Source organism: Blennius ocellaris (assembly GCF_963422515.1).
Source record: "Blennius ocellaris genome assembly, chromosome: 3".
Lineage (NCBI taxonomy): Eukaryota > Metazoa > Chordata > Actinopteri > Blenniiformes > Blenniidae > Blennius > Blennius ocellaris.
The window spans coordinates 33,907,738-33,924,782 of NC_137652.1; the positions used below are offsets into that span (position 1 = coordinate 33,907,738).

Consider the following 17,045-nt stretch of genomic DNA (forward strand, 5'->3'; position numbering starts at 1 on the left):
ACGCTGCCTTCTGCATATTGTTGTGTGCACAAATATTCTTTGCTTGAAAAGATGTAAGAACCGTCTCTTTGGTAGGAGGGAAGGCACACTTCACTTCTACTCAGCCACTTCTGCATGTCGCTGCATCTCCTGCTGGAGAGTTGCCGTGGAGACGGCCACTGCACCCAAGAAGGGAACATGTGGGTCAGGGAGCCTTGCCATGTTCTCCTCAGTCAGGTATCCTCCTGTTGCACTTGGGGTACTTCCACTCCTTCTGCTTGACCGCCAAGGTCATCAAAACCGTATGGTCAATACCATAGTCAGCCTCCACCTGAACACAAATAAAGACAATTAGAATTTCAAGATGAAATATTTTATAAACTTTATTGAAACTTAAGCACAAACTATGGCATATTCAATGTTTTCATTTAAACGTTTCTAATTGCAGTTTTAAAATGAATCTATGAAATCTGAGTATAAATAAAAATGGGTAAATGGCCTTCACTTGTATGGCGCTTCTCAACTGCGTGAGCAGCGCCAAAGCACACACACATCCACACACCAATGGAGGCTGCAGCCATGCAAGGTGTTGTCACTCCAATGGAAGCATTTTGGGGTTCAGTGTCTTGCTCAAGGACACTTTGGCATGTCGAGCCTGTCCATATCATTTTCGGCTTTTTAAAAGTACAATTTAAATAATGGCACCTGACATGATGCACCACTTCAACATACCTGATCAGTATCTTCAACGTGTCTGAGCAACTTCCAAAGTTGGCAGGGAGACTGGCCCCCTGCTGTTCTCAGGCTCCGATGGTTCCAAGCCTCCATGAAGAAGGCAAGTTGCCCCTTGAGTTGAGGCAGAAAGCAACAAGTTGTCTCCCATCACCAGGATTCCAAAGGCCCTCTCTCTCCAGGTTGTGAAACAGAGTGTGGAATGGCTCAAGGACTTGGATGTGCACATCTCTCCATCACCGCTCTATCCTGGAAAACAAGTGGCACGATTAAGACTAAGCTTACAAGCAATAAGAAAAAAAAATGCTTTGGCTTCAAATCTCACCTCAAATGCACTAGAAATTATGTAAATATGAAAAAACATCAGCAATTGGCAGATGTCATTCAGGCTTTGTTCAATATGTTCAAGTCAATATTGACAAATTTGAGTGAAATGAGAATTTGTGAAGGAGAGTTCTTGCAGAGCAGAAATGAACTTTGGAGAATAATACCACTTATGTGCTTGCCTGCAGCAGTTTTGTCATGATACAATTGAAAACATACCGTTGGTTGTGTACACTCCTTCCAGCAATGTGCCACTTCCGGTTCTCTCCTCTGTTCCACCATGAAGTGGGCGACCTCCTCAATATTCTCACCACCCTGGTCGGAGCGCACACGTGATGGCAAACCAAATGTGTTGATGGCACCAATAAAGCTCTCCAACACGGTCGGCGCTCCATTCTTTGTTGCAGCAGACAGAGCAACAGCTAAACGACTGAAGCCGTCTATTCCAGCATGAACCACAAATCTCCAGCTATTGGTAAAAAAAGAAAAAGAAAAAAGAAGACGTAATGCATTAGATATATATCTGTTTTTTAATTCATTCACAGCTTATTACAAAGAAAGGTAGAGTACAATAATGAAAAGTTTTAGGGCGGGTGAAACAACTTAATGTGTCACATGTTCAAGTATGTCAAAACAAAGTTGAAAATGACCGTATTCATTTGTGGTTTCCATCTCTGTGCCACATTGCGTTTGGTGCAGGAACAGAGTATTGTCTCCGTCTCCATCGCTCGCACTTCATCCCAGGTGGCTCCACTCTTCTGAAGGACTCACGTACTCTGGGAACGACAACAAAACACAGTAGTGAATTCAAAATGTTCAATCTCAAAGACCAACTCCATGAAACATTAACAGCGTTTCAAAATTCAGTGTTCACACGGGTGATACAAATGATATGATGAAAACCTCATTTCATTTAAGCCATTCCATTCTTACTGCCTTATGTTATTAACGTGCATATTTCTCCTCAACAAAACAAAATGTACACATCCCATCTTGCTAGGCCTTCCACGCCTCTGTCCCCACCAGCAGTGGGGAGGTCTGTTGCTGCAGAGCCAGTGATCGCAGCTCTGCCCTGGTTTTGGCCAGAATTGATCTGTTTGATTGACTTATTGTTAGCAGGATAACTTGAAAAGGAAATGTTGATAATGGCACAAGGAACAGATGATTACATTTTGGTGATGTTCTTAATTATCACCCAGATCCAGGAACTTCTAGAAGGAAACGAACCACTTGGTGGAGGTCTGTGCTCTCCAAGTTCTATTATTATTATTGTTCTTATCATTACTATTATTATGAAGGTCTACCAGAGACACTGCAATGAGTGAGCCTACAGACGACTGACAGCATTCATATCAAACAGCCACTCTATATCAAACTTCCTCTGACCAGCAGTCCCCTGGCATGAAGGAATGGTTTCATCATGTTCTATCCAGTGTTTGGGTGACTGATGTGTATTTCAGCAATGGCCTCGTCCAGCTCTTGGTCACTCAGTGCAGAATACAGGTCCGACCTTCTGAACAGGCAATCAAACACAAAACAATCATTTTGAATCAGACCTTAACAAGACAGTAAACAGATGGTTTGTTATTTCTTTTCAGTGACGTCTATACTGCTGTACCTGTAATTAGTATTTGTTACCTATGTGTATAACATAGTGATCTATATGACAGGTGCTGATATTATACATTATACATGTTGTCGACCGGACCACGCCAAAAAAATAATCCCCATCATAAAAATTAGTTGTTTTTTTACAAATCACTTTCATTCCAATCCTATAAATATGAGGTCAACAGAAAAAGAGCTTACCTGAATCCCTTCCTCGTCATCCTCCATCAGATGGTAGCATGGCTTACACCGAAAGGTTTTGCTATGTTCTTCACATTGAGGCCACGCAACAAATATGTTTCCATCATTTCGAAAGGGAAGGGGATGTCCGGTCATCCCCGTTCAGGCAGCACCGCATCGAGTCGCCGGAGGATCAGTAGCCCAGGCTAGCCACGGCATCCTCATTCACGGGATCTGTGACGGCAGAGCATGCAGCCACGCTCTCCACAATCTGTTCAAGTCGCTCATGAGCATCCGATAGGGAAATCGTATTGAACTCCACTTGGGAAGCTAATTCCATTCAAGACTGCACGAGGACATCAGGAAGCGCCTTTATGTGTGTGCAGGTGTGCCCCAAACCCTCCACGCCCAAACTGTGGAGAAGAGCGGCTGCCGACCTCACTTTCCTGCACCACGTGGAAATGCAAAGTCAAATTGAATATTGAGCCCTTTTTGCATGGCAGACATGAAAACGAAATAGCAATCCCGTCTTTAGGTTTTCTTTTGAGTTGTGTTACAAAATGTGCAACCTGAATAAGAAGATGAAAATGCAGTTTGGATGATGCATTAGTCATTTTATTTATGAGTCAAACTATGCAGCCTGAACCTTGACATGAAAAAGCATTTCTGCTAATGAATTTCAATTTTCAAATTTGACATTTCAAAAGGAATTCTGGTCACTATTTGCTGGGGCATCATTTGAAAATTAAAGCTTAAATGTCATTTTCTTTTTCATTTTAATACAGTCACAGAATAAGCAGTCTTGAAGAAGAACATGAAAATGCAGTTTGGATGATTGATCATTCATTTTTATTTATGAGTCAAAAAAATGCAGTTTGATCTGAAAATAAAAAAGCATTTCTGTAAATACATTTTAAATTGATTTTTGAGCCTCATTCGCTTCCATACTAAGAGAGCTCCTAAAGGTAGAAAAGCACTAGAAGTAGTGAGGAGGACTTTAAGAACCCTCAGAGCTCCTAAAGGTAGAAAAGCACTAGAAGTAGTGAGGAGGACTTTAAGAACCCTCAGAGCTCCTAAAGGTAGAAAAGCACTAGAAGTAGTGAGGAGGACTTTAAGAACCCTCAGAGCTCCTAAAGGTAGAAAAGCACTAGAAGTAGTGAGGAGGACTTTAAGAACCCTCAGAGCTCCTAAAGGTAGAAAAGCACTAGAAGTAGTGAGGAGGACTTTAAGAACCCTCAGAGCTCCTAAAGGTAGAAAAGCACTAGAAGTAGTGAGGAGGACTTTAAGAACCCTCAGAGCTCCTAAAGGTAGAAAAGCACTAGAAGTAGTGAGGAGGACTTTAAGAACCCTCAGAGCTCCTAAAGGTAGAAAAGCACTAGAAGTAGTGAGGAGGACTTTAAGAACCCTCAGAGCTCCTAAAGGTAGAAAAGCACTAGAAGTAGTGAGGAGGACTTTAAGAACCCTCAGAGCTCCTAAAGGTAGAAAAGCACTAGAAGTAGTGAGGAGGACTTTAAGAACCCTCAGAGCTCCTAAAGGTAGAAAAGCACTAGAAGTAGTGAGGAGGACTTTAAGAACCCTCAGAGCTCCTAAAGGTAGAAAAGCACTAGAAGTAGTGAGGAGGACTTTAAGAACCCTCAGAGCTCCTAAAGGTAGAAAAGCACTAGAAGTAGTGAGGAGGACTTTAAGAACCCTCAGAGCTCCTAAAGGTAGAAAAGCACTAGAAGTAGTGAGGAGGACTTTAAGAACCCTCAGAGCTCCTAAAGGTAGAAAAGCACTAGAAGTAGTGAGGAGGACTTTAAGAACCATCAGAGCTCCTAAAGGTAGAAAAGCACTAGAAGTAGTGAGGAGGACTTTAAGAACCCTCAGAGCTCCTAAAGGTAGAAAAGCACTAGAAGTAGTGAGGAGGACTTTAAGAACCCTCAGAGTTCCTTAAACACACAAGATGAGGGGAATAGAAGAAAGGAAAGATGTTCTCTGTTTAATCAGTAGCATCGACCACTGTGGTACAACTTGGTTAAAGGTGTGGAAACATTATATTTTGAAGCTTGGTGTGCTGTTTCTGTGCAACACCCCCCCTCCACCCCCCCCAACTCCCGCTACCCAGGTGCTCATGGAAAGGGGGGTATCTGTGCATACTATAAACATGATTTAATGACACTCTACCGGCTCCATTGTACAGGAATAATGTTTGTGGCCAGGGATCAGGGATGATCTTCCTTCTCCCACCGTGAAGCAACATAATAATGCTAAGATGAAGGTGATCACAACACTGTGACACCTGTCTACAGGTGAACTGCAGTAAAACACTGTGAAACCTGTCTACAGGTGAACTGCAGTAAAACACTGTGACTCCTGTCTACAGGTGAACTGCAGTAAAACACTGTGAAACCTGTCTACAGGTGAACTGCAGTAAAACACTGTGACTCCTGTCTACAGGTGAACTGCAGTAAAACACTGTGACACCTGTCTACAGGTGAACTGCAGTAAAACACTGTGACACCTGTCTACAGGTGAACTGCAGTAAAACACTGTGACTCCTGTCTACAGGTGAGCTGCAGTAAAACACTGTGAAACCTGTCTACAGGTGAACTGCAGTAAAACACTGTGACTCCTGTCTACAGGTGAACTGCAGTAAAACACTGTGAAACCTGTCTACAGGTGAGCTGCAGTAAAACACTGTGACACCTGTCTACAGGTGAACTGCAGTAAAACACTGTGACACCTGTCTACAGGTGAACTGCAGTAAAACACTGTGACTCCTGTCTACAGGTGAGCTGCAGTAAAACACTGTGAAACCTGTCTACAGGTGAACTGCAGTAAAACACTGTGACTCCTGTCTACAGGTGAACTGCAGTAAAACACTGTGAAACCTGTCTACAGGTGAGCTGCAGTAAAACACTGTGACTCCTGTCTACAGGTGAGCTGCAGTAAAACACTGTGACACCTGTCTACAGGTGAGTTGCAGTAAAACACTGTGACACCTGTCTACAGGTGAACTGCAGTAAAACACTGTGAAACCTGTCTACAGGTGAACTGCAGTAAAACACTGTGACTCCTGTCTACAGGTGAGCTGCAGTAAAACACTGTGAAACCTGTCTACAGGTGAGCTGCAGTAAAACACTGTGACACCTGTCTACAGGTGAACTGCAGTAAAACACTGTGACACCTGTCTACAGGTGAACTGCAGTAAAACACTGTGAAACCTGTCTACAGGTGAACTGCAGTAAAACACTGTGACTCCTGTCTACAGGTGAGCTGCAGTAAAACACTGTGAAACCTGTCTACAGGTGAGCTGCAGTAAAACACTGTGACACCTGTCTACAGGTGAACTGCAGTAAAACACTGTGACACCTGTCTACAGGTGAACTGCAGTAGAACACTGTGACACCTGTCTACAGGTGAACTGCAGTAGAACACTGTGACACCTGTCTACAGGTGAGCTGCAGTAAAACACTGTGACTCCTGTCTACAGGTGAGCTGCAGTAAAACACTGTGACACCTGTCTACAGGTGAGCTGCAGTAAAACACTGTGAAACCTGTCTACAGGTGAGCTGCAGTAAAACACTGTGACTCCTGTCTACAGGTGAACTGCAGTAAAACACTGTGACACCTGTCTACAGGTGAGTTGCAGCAGAGGTGATGATGGTCTATCAAGCCTCCGTCAGCAGAGTGTAGTACCGTCACGTTCTTTCACGGCCCCACATTGGTGGTGAATCACTGGGATTGATGACGCTGTGTCTCGTCCTCCATTAATATCCTAATAATACATTAAGTGTTAAAAATAACCAGCGTGGACAGAAAAGATAAGAATTAAATCAATATAATAATCGGCATGTGAACGATGTAAGTTCAGTCATTTTTACGCTGTGTACAAATTACATTCATCTGTCTGAGTTTCACTAGACATAAAAAATGGTCATGATTACACACTAACAGCCCAAGATATTTGATTGATTAATTTTACTCCCAATGTTGTGATCACCTTCATCTCAGCATCTTTTGTGGGGTGTTTTTGTCATGTGCGCAAAGAAGTGTGGGGGGGGGGGGGGCGTTCAAAACATAATGTTTCCACACCTTTAACCAAGTTGTACCACAGTGGTCGATGCTACTGATTAAACAGAGAACATCTTTCCTTTCTTCTATTCCCCTCATCTTGTGTGTTTAAGGAGCTCTGAGGGTTCTTAAAGTCCTCCTCACTACTTCTAGTGCTTTTCTACCTTTAGGAGCTCTTCGGGTTCTTAAAGTCCTCCTCACTACTTCTAGTGCTTTTCTACCTTTAGGAGCTCTGAGGGTTCTTAAAGTCCTCCTCACTACTTCTAGTGCTTTTCTACCTTTAGGAGCTCTGAGGGTTCTTAAAGTCCTCCTCACTACTTCTAGTGCTTTTCTACCTTTAGGAGCTCTGAGGGTTCTTAAAGTCCTCCTCACTACTTCTAGTGCTTTTCTACCTTTAGGAGCTCTGAGGGTTCTTAAAGTCCTCCTCACTACTTCTAGTGCTTTTCTACCTTTAGGAGCTCTGAGGGTTGAGGATGCTTTGTGAATTACTTTGATCTTAGTGAGGAACAATTCGAAGAAAAGTCTTACATTTGGAGGAATTCTAAAATGTTTCTTAAGAGTGACGTCACTACGAGCTACTTTTAGCCTGAGGGTGCTTTGTGGATATGGACACTGAACACGTTTATGTTTTCAAAGACAAATATATTTTACTTCCATGGGAGCACTTTTGTATGCTTCCTGATTTAATTACAGTCCATCGCTCCCACACCACGGATTTCACTCCACAAACTCAAAACTACAGCAATCTGTCTCTCGTTTCACACCTTATAAAGGACAAAGTGAACCATGTGGCACACTTCTTCTGGTGTGTATATTTGGTATTTTTGACATCCCTTCTTCAATGTGTAAAAACTCACAAACACTATAAAATTTAAATATTTTATATAACATACAAAAGTGTACACAAGGCAAATAATATGCCATTAATACTAAATACATCACTACAACAGCAAACAAAAAAAGATTTAGTTGAAATCATCACTAGTAATGTTAAGACTACAATCTGTTGTTAATACTTCCCAGGAACAGCAGCTGTTGTATTTGGGAATATTGTTTATATGATTGTAAGGCCCTCTGACCGCAGACGACTAAAGTGTGTCCTACAAAGATACGGAACAATTCCGGCTCCATGTGTCTGATTTATTCAAACCTGTGTTTCTACTCAGACAAGAGGAGAGCATGTGGGCCTGTCTGCTGTATGGCCAGAAACACTGAGGTGTGACCACAAACTACACTATGAGTGTGACCGTGCTTACTGAACACTGACTCTGTGTGTGTGGCTGTCAATTTATAACACACACACACACACACACACACACACACACACACACACACACACACACACACACACACACACACACACACACACACACACACACACACACACACACACACACACACACACACCTCCGCCCCTTCTGAAGCGCTGCAGTCAGTACTGCCCCACTGTGCGCATGCGCAACGCCACATCCTGCTGATCAATGACTATGGCCCGGACTGACCTGAAATATCAGTTCGAGATCATTCTTGCTATCAATCCTCTCCAAATGTTTGGGATTCACATCAATCATTCAGTCACATCCACCCAAAGCCCCATTGCGGCACCCCCTGCGGCGCCCCCCCCCCCCCCCCCCCCCCCCCCCTCCCCCACCACCCCCCACCCAGCTCTCCGGGCCACACCTGGTCCGGATCAGGCCTACCTGGCGCACCGTCCGTTTCTTTTCCGCCTTTTGGGAATCTTCATCTGGGATTTTATTTCGGCACAAAACGCCGTGGTCCAGAAAACCCACCGTTCCTCTGAAAGGGGGCCGTGGTGCGGGCCTCAGACTCCCCCCTCCCGGACTCAGCCCCTACAGTCCCGGGTAAGAGCCGGGCCACACTGGATCCACAGCGCCAGCAGAACTGCAGCACATCCCAGTCCACAGCACCGCAGCTGGCTCAGCTTAGCGGCGACCCGGGGCCGTGTCCTCCATCCACAGCTCGGCCGGAGGAGGAGGGCTGGCTGGCGGGCGGCTCCTCCCTGTCTCCCGTCGGATGGAGCACACTGTGGGCGGAGGCTGGAGGCTGGAGGATGGAGGACGCGCTGAACGAGGCGGTGTGCGGGGTCCGGTGGTCGGGCTCCGGCCTGTTTGTCCGCACTGCAGCTCTGCGTCCGTCTGCGTCACTTGACGTCACCCAGCAACTCCTCCACATCCGGTTCAGCCCTTCAAAAGAACAGCACGCCTACCGTAACTTCCGGTATTCAAAACAACGACATTAATCTAAAAACACATTACACTGTTTAGAACAACCTTTCAATAACAACAAGAAAACATTTTACACTGTTTATGACAACCTTTCAATAACAACCTTAAAACATTTGACACTGTTTATAACAACCTTTCAATAACAACAACAAAACATTTTACACTGTTTATAACAACCTTTCAATAACAACCTTAAAACAATTACACTGTTTATAACAACCTTTCAATAACAACCTTAAAATATTTGACACTGTTTATAACAAACTTTCAATAACAACAAAGCATTTTACACTGTTTATAACAACCTCTCAATAACAACAACAAAACATTTTACACTGTTTATAACAACCTTTCAATAACAACCTTAAAACATTTGACAGTTTATCACAAACTTTCAATAACAACAAAACATTTTACACTGTTTATAACAACCTTTCAAGAACAACCTTAAAACATTTTACACTGTTTATAACAATCTTTCAATAACAACAAGAAAACATTTTACACTGTTTATAACAACCTTTCAATAACAACCTTAAAACATTTTACACTGTTTATAACAACCTTTCAATAACAACAACAAAACATTTTACACTGTTTATAACAACCTTTCAATAACAACCTTAAAACATTTGACACTGTTTATAACAACCTTTCAATAACAACAACAAAACATTTTACACTGTTTATAACAACCTTTCAATAACAACAACAAAACATTTTACACTGTTTATAACAACCTTTCAATAACAACAACAAAACATTTTACACTGTTTATAACAACCTTTCAATAACAACCTTAAAACAATTACACTGTTTATAACAACCTTTCAATAACAACCTTAAAATATTTGACACTGTTTATCACAAACTTTCAATAACAACAAAACATTTTACACTGTTTATAACAACCTTTCAATAACAACAAGAAAACATTTACACTGTTTCTAACAACCTTTCAATAACAACAAGAAAACATGGTACTGTGGTGTGCACCTGAGGGGGAGGTTCTCCCAAGCAGAATGGAGTGGGTGTGTCGGTCACGTGGTGTGGTGTTGTTAGTGGGCGGTGTTTATAAGGGGTAGTGCGGTGACACTGGGGGTTGGTTATCTGACAGGTGAACTGTCAGACGGTTGGAGAAAATAAAGAAAAAGCGACTCGACTCCTTCGTCCATCTCCTCTTTCTCCGCCTCCACATTGGTGACCCTGACAAACGAACATGTCGACCGAAGCCAGCAGCAGTACAATCCCCAGCGGCGCGGCGGTCGGTGCGCCCGTGGTGTACGCCGCAGCGGTAAAATTACCGGAGTTTTGGCCACATCATCCGGAACCGTGGTTCCAGCACATCGAGGCGCAGTTCCACCTCCGGGGAGTCACGGCCGACGACACCAAGTATTACCACGTCGTGGCAGCTCTGGACTCTTCCACCACCTGCCGAGTGATGGGGCTGCTCCGGGACCCGACGGGGCTGCTTCGGGACCCGATGGGGCTGCTCCGGGACCCGCCGGCGCAAGGAAAGTACGCCGCCCTCAAGACTCTGCTCCTGCGGCTGTTCCAGATTTCCGACGCCGAGAGAGCCGAGCGTCTCCTGTCTCTCAACGGCTTGGGAGACAGTAAACCAATGGAGCTGATGGAGAACATGTTGGCGCTACGGGGATCGGGGGACGCGGAGTTCCTGTTTATCCACCTGTTTCTGCGTCAACTCCCAGCTCCGGTCCGCACGGCACTGGCGAGTTCTCCACTCGTGCACACAAAGGACTATCGGGGGCTGGCGGAAGAGGCAGACAAGCTCCTGCTCGCGTCACGGCAGTACGGAGTGCATGCAGTCCTGCCGGAGCCCCCTGAACACCGGCCGGAGGAGGAAGCGCAGTTTGCGGTCGGGACGATTACGGATCGGCGCAGGAATGACAACCAGCTGTGTTTTTTTCACCGGCGGTTCGGGAGCAGAGCCAAGCGCTGCACGCCGCCCTGCTCCTTCTCTGTGCAGGGAAACGCCAGACCCGGCACTCGTTAGCAGCCATGAGCGCCGGGGACATTGGAACGCTGCTCTTCATTAAAGACACTGTATCCGGGAGGCGCTTCCTCGTGGATACCGGGGCCCAGCGGAGCATCATTCCCGCCTCCCCCACCGACGTCGAGAGCGGCGGTAAAGGGCCGCCTCTGGATGCTGCTAACGGGACTTCCATCCGCACATTTGGCACCAGGTTGGTGAATGTGTGTTTTAATGGCCGTCAGTTCGGATGGGATTTTGTGATGGCTGCTGTGTCCGTGCCCATCCTGGGAGCAGATTTTTTGTGTGCGCATGGACTCTTAGTGGACATGGTGAATCGCCGCCTGGTGGCGCCGTCTCATTCTCCTCCTTCTCCTGCACTTTGGGGAAAGGAGAGGTGGTGTCCCTCGCTAATATCTTGGCTTCGGGGGATGTGTACCAGCGGCTCCTGGCAGAGTTTCCTGAACTAACAGTCCCCACGTTTTCAGCCGCCATAGTCAAACACGGAGTGGAACATTATATCCCCACTGCTGGGCTGCCGGTGTTTGCTCGCCCTCGCCGACTGGATGCAGCAAAGCTGGCGATTGCTAAGGAGGAGTTTGCCACTATGGAGAGGCTGGGTATCGTGCGACGCTCTGACAGCCCGTGGGCATCCCCATTGCATATGGTCCCAAAATCTGATGGGAGTTGGAGGCCTTGTGGGGATTTTCGACGCCTTAATACGGTCACGGCACATGATCGGTACCCTGTTCCACACATCCAAGACTTTTCTGTCCACCTGGCAGGAAAGGTAATATTTTCCAAGGTGGATCTGGTGAGAGGCTATCACCAGAGTTCACCACAGACATTCAGCACGTGGCTGGAAAAAGCAATGCTGTGGCCGACTGCCTCTCCCGGGCACACGTGGACTCTTTGCACCTTGGAGTGGACTACACTGCCATGGCCAGCGACCAGCAGGCAGACTCTGACATCCAGGCCTTCAGGACAGCCGCCACAGGTCTACAGCTGCAGGATTTGCGGTTCCATGACGATGGTGCCACACTCCTCTGCGATGTGTCTACAGGTCAGCCCCGCCCCATGGTCCCTGCTGGCTGGAGACGGCAGGTTTTTGATGCTGTTCATGCCCTATCGCATCCAGGTGTGAGAGCATCGGTGAAGCTGGTGGGGGCAAAGTTTGTCTGGCCGGGCCTCAAGAAGGACGTCAGGAGCTGGGCAGCCTCCTGTGTGGCGTGTCAGCGGGCCAAGGTACAGCGTCACACCAAAGCCCCCCTAGAGCCGTTCCTGGTCCCGGAACGGAGGTTTGACCATGTGCATCTGGACTTGGTGGGTCCGCTGCCTCCCTCCCAAGGCTTTACGCACCTCCTCACCATGGTGGACAGGACCACCAGGTGGCCAGAGGTGGTCCCGCTGGCTTCAACGACGTCGGCAGAAGTGGCTCGTGCTTTCATAGCCACCTGGGTGGCACGGTTCGGCACGCCATTGGACGTCACTTCGGACAGAGGCTCCCAGTTCACCTCCGAGCTGTGGACAGAGGTGGCTAAAGGCCTGGGAGTGCAGCTGCATCGGACAACGGCATTCAACCCACAGGCCAATGGACTGTGTGAGCGTTTCCATCGCACAATGAAGGCCGCGCTCCGAGCCACTCTCACAGACAGCAACTGGGTTGACCGACTGCCATGGGTCATGTTGGGCCTGCGTTCGGCTCCGAAGGAAGATCTCCAGGCATCATCTGCGGAGCTGGTGTTCGGGCAGCCACTACGGGTCCCCGGACAGTTCCTGCCACAGCCATCGGAACCCTGGGGGGTCACAGCGGGACGACCAAGGTTCAACGGGGCAGTCCACACCTTCGACCCGGTCCCAGTTCATCACTGCCTTCCCCGGTCATACGTCCCAAAAAACCTGATGACAGCAAAATATGTCTTTATCAGGCATGACGCTCACCGTTCCCCAGTTCAGCCGCCGTATGACGGCCCCTTTCATGTCCTGGAGGCAGGGACAAAGAACTTTGTGGTGGACATGGGGGGTAAACGGGTCCGGGTTTTCACTGGACCGCCTGAAGCCGGCCCACACCATGCCGGAGCAGCCGGTGGAGGTGGCACAACCCCCAAGACGTGGGCGCCCCCCCAAGTCGTCAGCTGCCACAGCGCCTGCACCTACAGTGACCCCGGTGCCGGTACCTGCACCTCCTCCTGTGGTGGTGCAACGCAGCCGATATGGTCGGCTGTGCAGACCACCCAAGTGGGACTAAAAAAAAAAAAAGAAAAATACAAATTATTGTAGTACCATTCTGATTGTTCGGGGGGGGCCTGTGTGGTGTGCACCTGAGGGGGAGGCTCTCCCAAGCAGAATGGAGTGGGTGTGTCGGTCACGTGGTGTGGTGTTGTTAGTGGGAGGTGTTTATAAGGGGTAGTGCGGTGACACTGGGGGTTGGTTATCTGACAGGTGAACTGTCAGACGGTTGGAGAAAATAAAGAAAAAGCGACTTGACTCCTTCGTCCGTCTCCTCTTTCTCCGCCTCCACAGTACACTGTTTATAACAACCTTTCAAGAACAACCTTAAAACATTTTACACTGTTTATAACAACCTTTCAATAACAACCTTAAAACATTTTACACTGTTTATAACAACCTTTCAATAACAACAAAACATTTTACACTGTTTATAACAACCTTTCAATAACAACCTTAAAACATTTTACACTGTTTATAACAACCTTTCAATAACAACCTTAAAACATTTTACACTGTTTATAACAACCTTTCAATAACAACCTTAAAACATTTTACACTGTTTATAACAACCTTTCAATAACAACCTTAAAACATTTTACACTGTTTATAACAACCTTTCAATAACAACCTTAAAACATTTTACACTGTTTATAACAACCTTTCAATAACAACAAGAAAACATGGTACACTGTTTATAACAACCTTTCAATAACAACCTTAAAACATTTTACACTGTTTATAACAACCTTTCAATAACAACCTTAAAACATTTTACACTGTTTATAACAACCTTTCAATAACAACCTTAAAACATTTTACACTGTTTATAACAACCTTTCAATAACAACCTTAAAACATTTTACACTGTTTTTAACAATCTTTCAATAACAACAAGAAAACATTTTACACTGTTTATAACAATCTTTCAATAACAACAAGAAAACATTTTACACAGTTTATGACAACCTTTCAATAACAACCTTAAAACATTTGACACTGTTTATAACAACCTTTCAATAATAACCTTCAATAACAACCTTAAAACATTTGACACTGTTTTTAACAACCTTTCAATAACAACAAGAAAACATTTGACACTGTTTATAACAACCTTTCAATAACAACCTTCAATAACAACCTTAAAACATTTTACTCTGTTTATAACAATCTTTCAATAACAACAAGAAAACATTTTACACTGTTTATAACAACCTTTCAATAACAACCTTAAAACATTTTACACTGTTTATAACAACCTTTCAATAACAACCTTAAAACAATTGCACTGTTTATAACAACCTTTCAATAACAACCTTAAAACATTTACACTGTTTATAACAACCTTTCAATAACAACGAGAAAACATTTACACTGTTTATAACAACCTTTCAATAACAACAAGAAAACATTTTACACTGTTTATAACAACCTTTCAATAACAACAAGAAAACATTTTACTCTGTTTATAACAACCTTTCAATAACAACAAGAAAACATTTTACACTGTTTATAACAACCTTTCAATAACAACAAGAAAACATTTACACTGTTTATAACAACCTTTCAATAACAACAAGAAAACATTTACACTGTTTAGAACAGTGTAAATGGAGTAGAGTGAATCCCGTTTGTATTGACTGATGCCTTAGGTGAGGAGTAGAGAAGGTCTATCCACCGTATAAAACTAGGACCAAAATTGAATCGTCTTAAAACTTCTGTCATATATTTCCACTCTACTCGGTCAAATGCTTTTTCTGCATCCAAAGAGACCACCAATCCGGGGGTCTCAGTGGATGCAGGAGCCAGTAAGATACTAAGAAGTCGCCGGATGTTTGAGAACGAGTGACGATTCTTCATAAAGCCCGTTTGATCACTTGAGATAATGTTTGGCATAATTGTTTCGAGACGGGAGGCCATCAGTTTGGCGAGAATTTTATAATCAGAGTTTAAGAGAGAGATGGGTCGATAGGAATTACAGTTCGTTTCATCCTTTCCTGGTTTTAAAATCAAAGTAATAGTAGCTTGGGACAGGGATTGTGGTAGTTTCCCTAAAGTCAAACATTCATTGTGTTGGGATTTATGGTTGTAATTAGCATTAATAATTACTGTAAGTAATGGATTACTGAAAGTAATAGATTACTGAAAGTAATTTAGGAAAAATTGGAATTACTAATGAAGTAACGGTTAGTTACTTATCAGCAACTCCTAGAGTAATTGAGTAATTACTCAAAAGTTAATAAATTATCAAAATAATGTATTAATGGAAAATTATTAATTTGCACAAATTGGTTATTTATCAAATAATAATTGAATCGGGGCACCACCAGCTAAGCTGGAAATAGCTAATACCAAATTTCAGTCTCGTTTGTCAAAAGGTTATTTAAGTTAGTTAATATTTCTGTGTAAATATAACAATATTAAATAACAAGGAAGGTGTGAGCTTCGAGCACAGACTGTTACAAACCAGTGAATTGTCAACAATAAATACACAATGATTACCAAGAATCGATCAATTCAGTTAAAATGCGTTTATTAACAAAAATGTATTTATTAAAAAATTATTCAGAAATTATTCATTAAAACAACACAATTAAGTAATAAACATCAAACACGAAGATCTAATCTATTAAACAGCAAATACTATGTACAAATAAAGAGGGTGTGTGTGTGTGTGTGTGTGTGTGTGTGTGTGTGTGTGTGTGTGTGTGTGTGTGTGTGTGTGTGTGTGTGTGTGTGTGTGTGTGTGTGTGAGTGAGTGTGTGTAAGCCTGAGTGGGGATGTAAAGACCATGAACGGACATCAGGTGGCGGCGGACCTTGGAGGGTCAGTGTCAGTGGGTGCAATGACCTCGAACGTCCACCAGGTGGCGGCGGGCGTCTGGTTCGAGGCAGTGACCGTAACGACTACTAGGGGCGCGGCGGCGCACGGAGGGAGAATGCAATGACTCGACTTGTCCACCAGGTGGCCTCTCAAGAGATTGCAATCACCCACGCGGCCACCAGAGGCGCTCGGCGCACTTCTTGTGGACGGCGTGACGTCACTGTGCTCGTGCACGGCTCGTGAGCCTGCTTGGAGCGCGCCTGGGTTTTCCCAGGGACAGTGAACTACACACAGTCCTAGAAGCGCATGGAGGACAGCTGTTGCTGAGCTGCAATCGTTAGTGAGGAGAGGAGAAGAGAAGAAGGAGGGGGAGAAAGGAGGACAGAATCTACTGTGTGTCCAGCTCTGCACACTGTCTCGGCCTGCACAAGAGCCTAAAAATGATCTGTGCAGGTTGAGAGAGAGAGAGAGAGAGAGAGAGAGAGAGAGAGAGAGAGAGAGAGAGAGAGAGAGAGAGAGAGACAGAGAGAGAGAGCGAGGTTCGCGTGGATGTAAATCCAACACACAGACACAGATTGGTTGAAACACGGGATCAGGTCCCTGACTTCAACACAATAATAAAACACACAGCAATATTACAGTCACGTTATTCTCATTGCCTGCCCAGACTCTAAGCCTGACTCAGTTTGACGAGGGTGAACGTGCTGCGGCGGGGAAAGTCCGTTGATTTCCCGGCTGCGAGCTGGTTTCTCTGGCGTCCCAGGTAAACAAGCTGAACTGGTCTGTGGACAGGAAAAGTCCACAGGATGATCCGAAGATGATCAAGCGCTTCTTTTGAGGAGGGAAGAAGAAGCGGCTTCAGGTCTGCATGCGTGAGGAGT

General features: G+C 44.9%; 1 protein-coding gene and 1 long non-coding RNA gene across 2 annotated transcripts in view; both read right to left on the reverse strand.

The window, feature by feature from the left end:
• The window catches only part of LOC308146460 (tau-tubulin kinase 1-like), a 190,782-nt gene extending 182,088 nt beyond the window's left edge, over positions 1–8,694 (reverse strand). The window contains exon 1 of the mRNA XM_080518287.1: positions 8,577–8,694. The gene's annotated coding sequence lies outside the window, so the exon portion shown is untranslated. The remainder of the gene's footprint in view (positions 1–8,576) is intronic.
• LOC308128654 lies at positions 725–2,048 on the reverse strand. Its single transcript, XR_013936582.1, has 3 exons — positions 1,686–2,048; positions 1,255–1,504; positions 725–960 (listed from the first exon to the last, which is right to left on the reverse strand). It is a non-coding gene; the product is annotated as an uncharacterized lncRNA (long non-coding RNA).
• Positions 8,695–17,045: the final 8,351 nt, after the last annotated feature.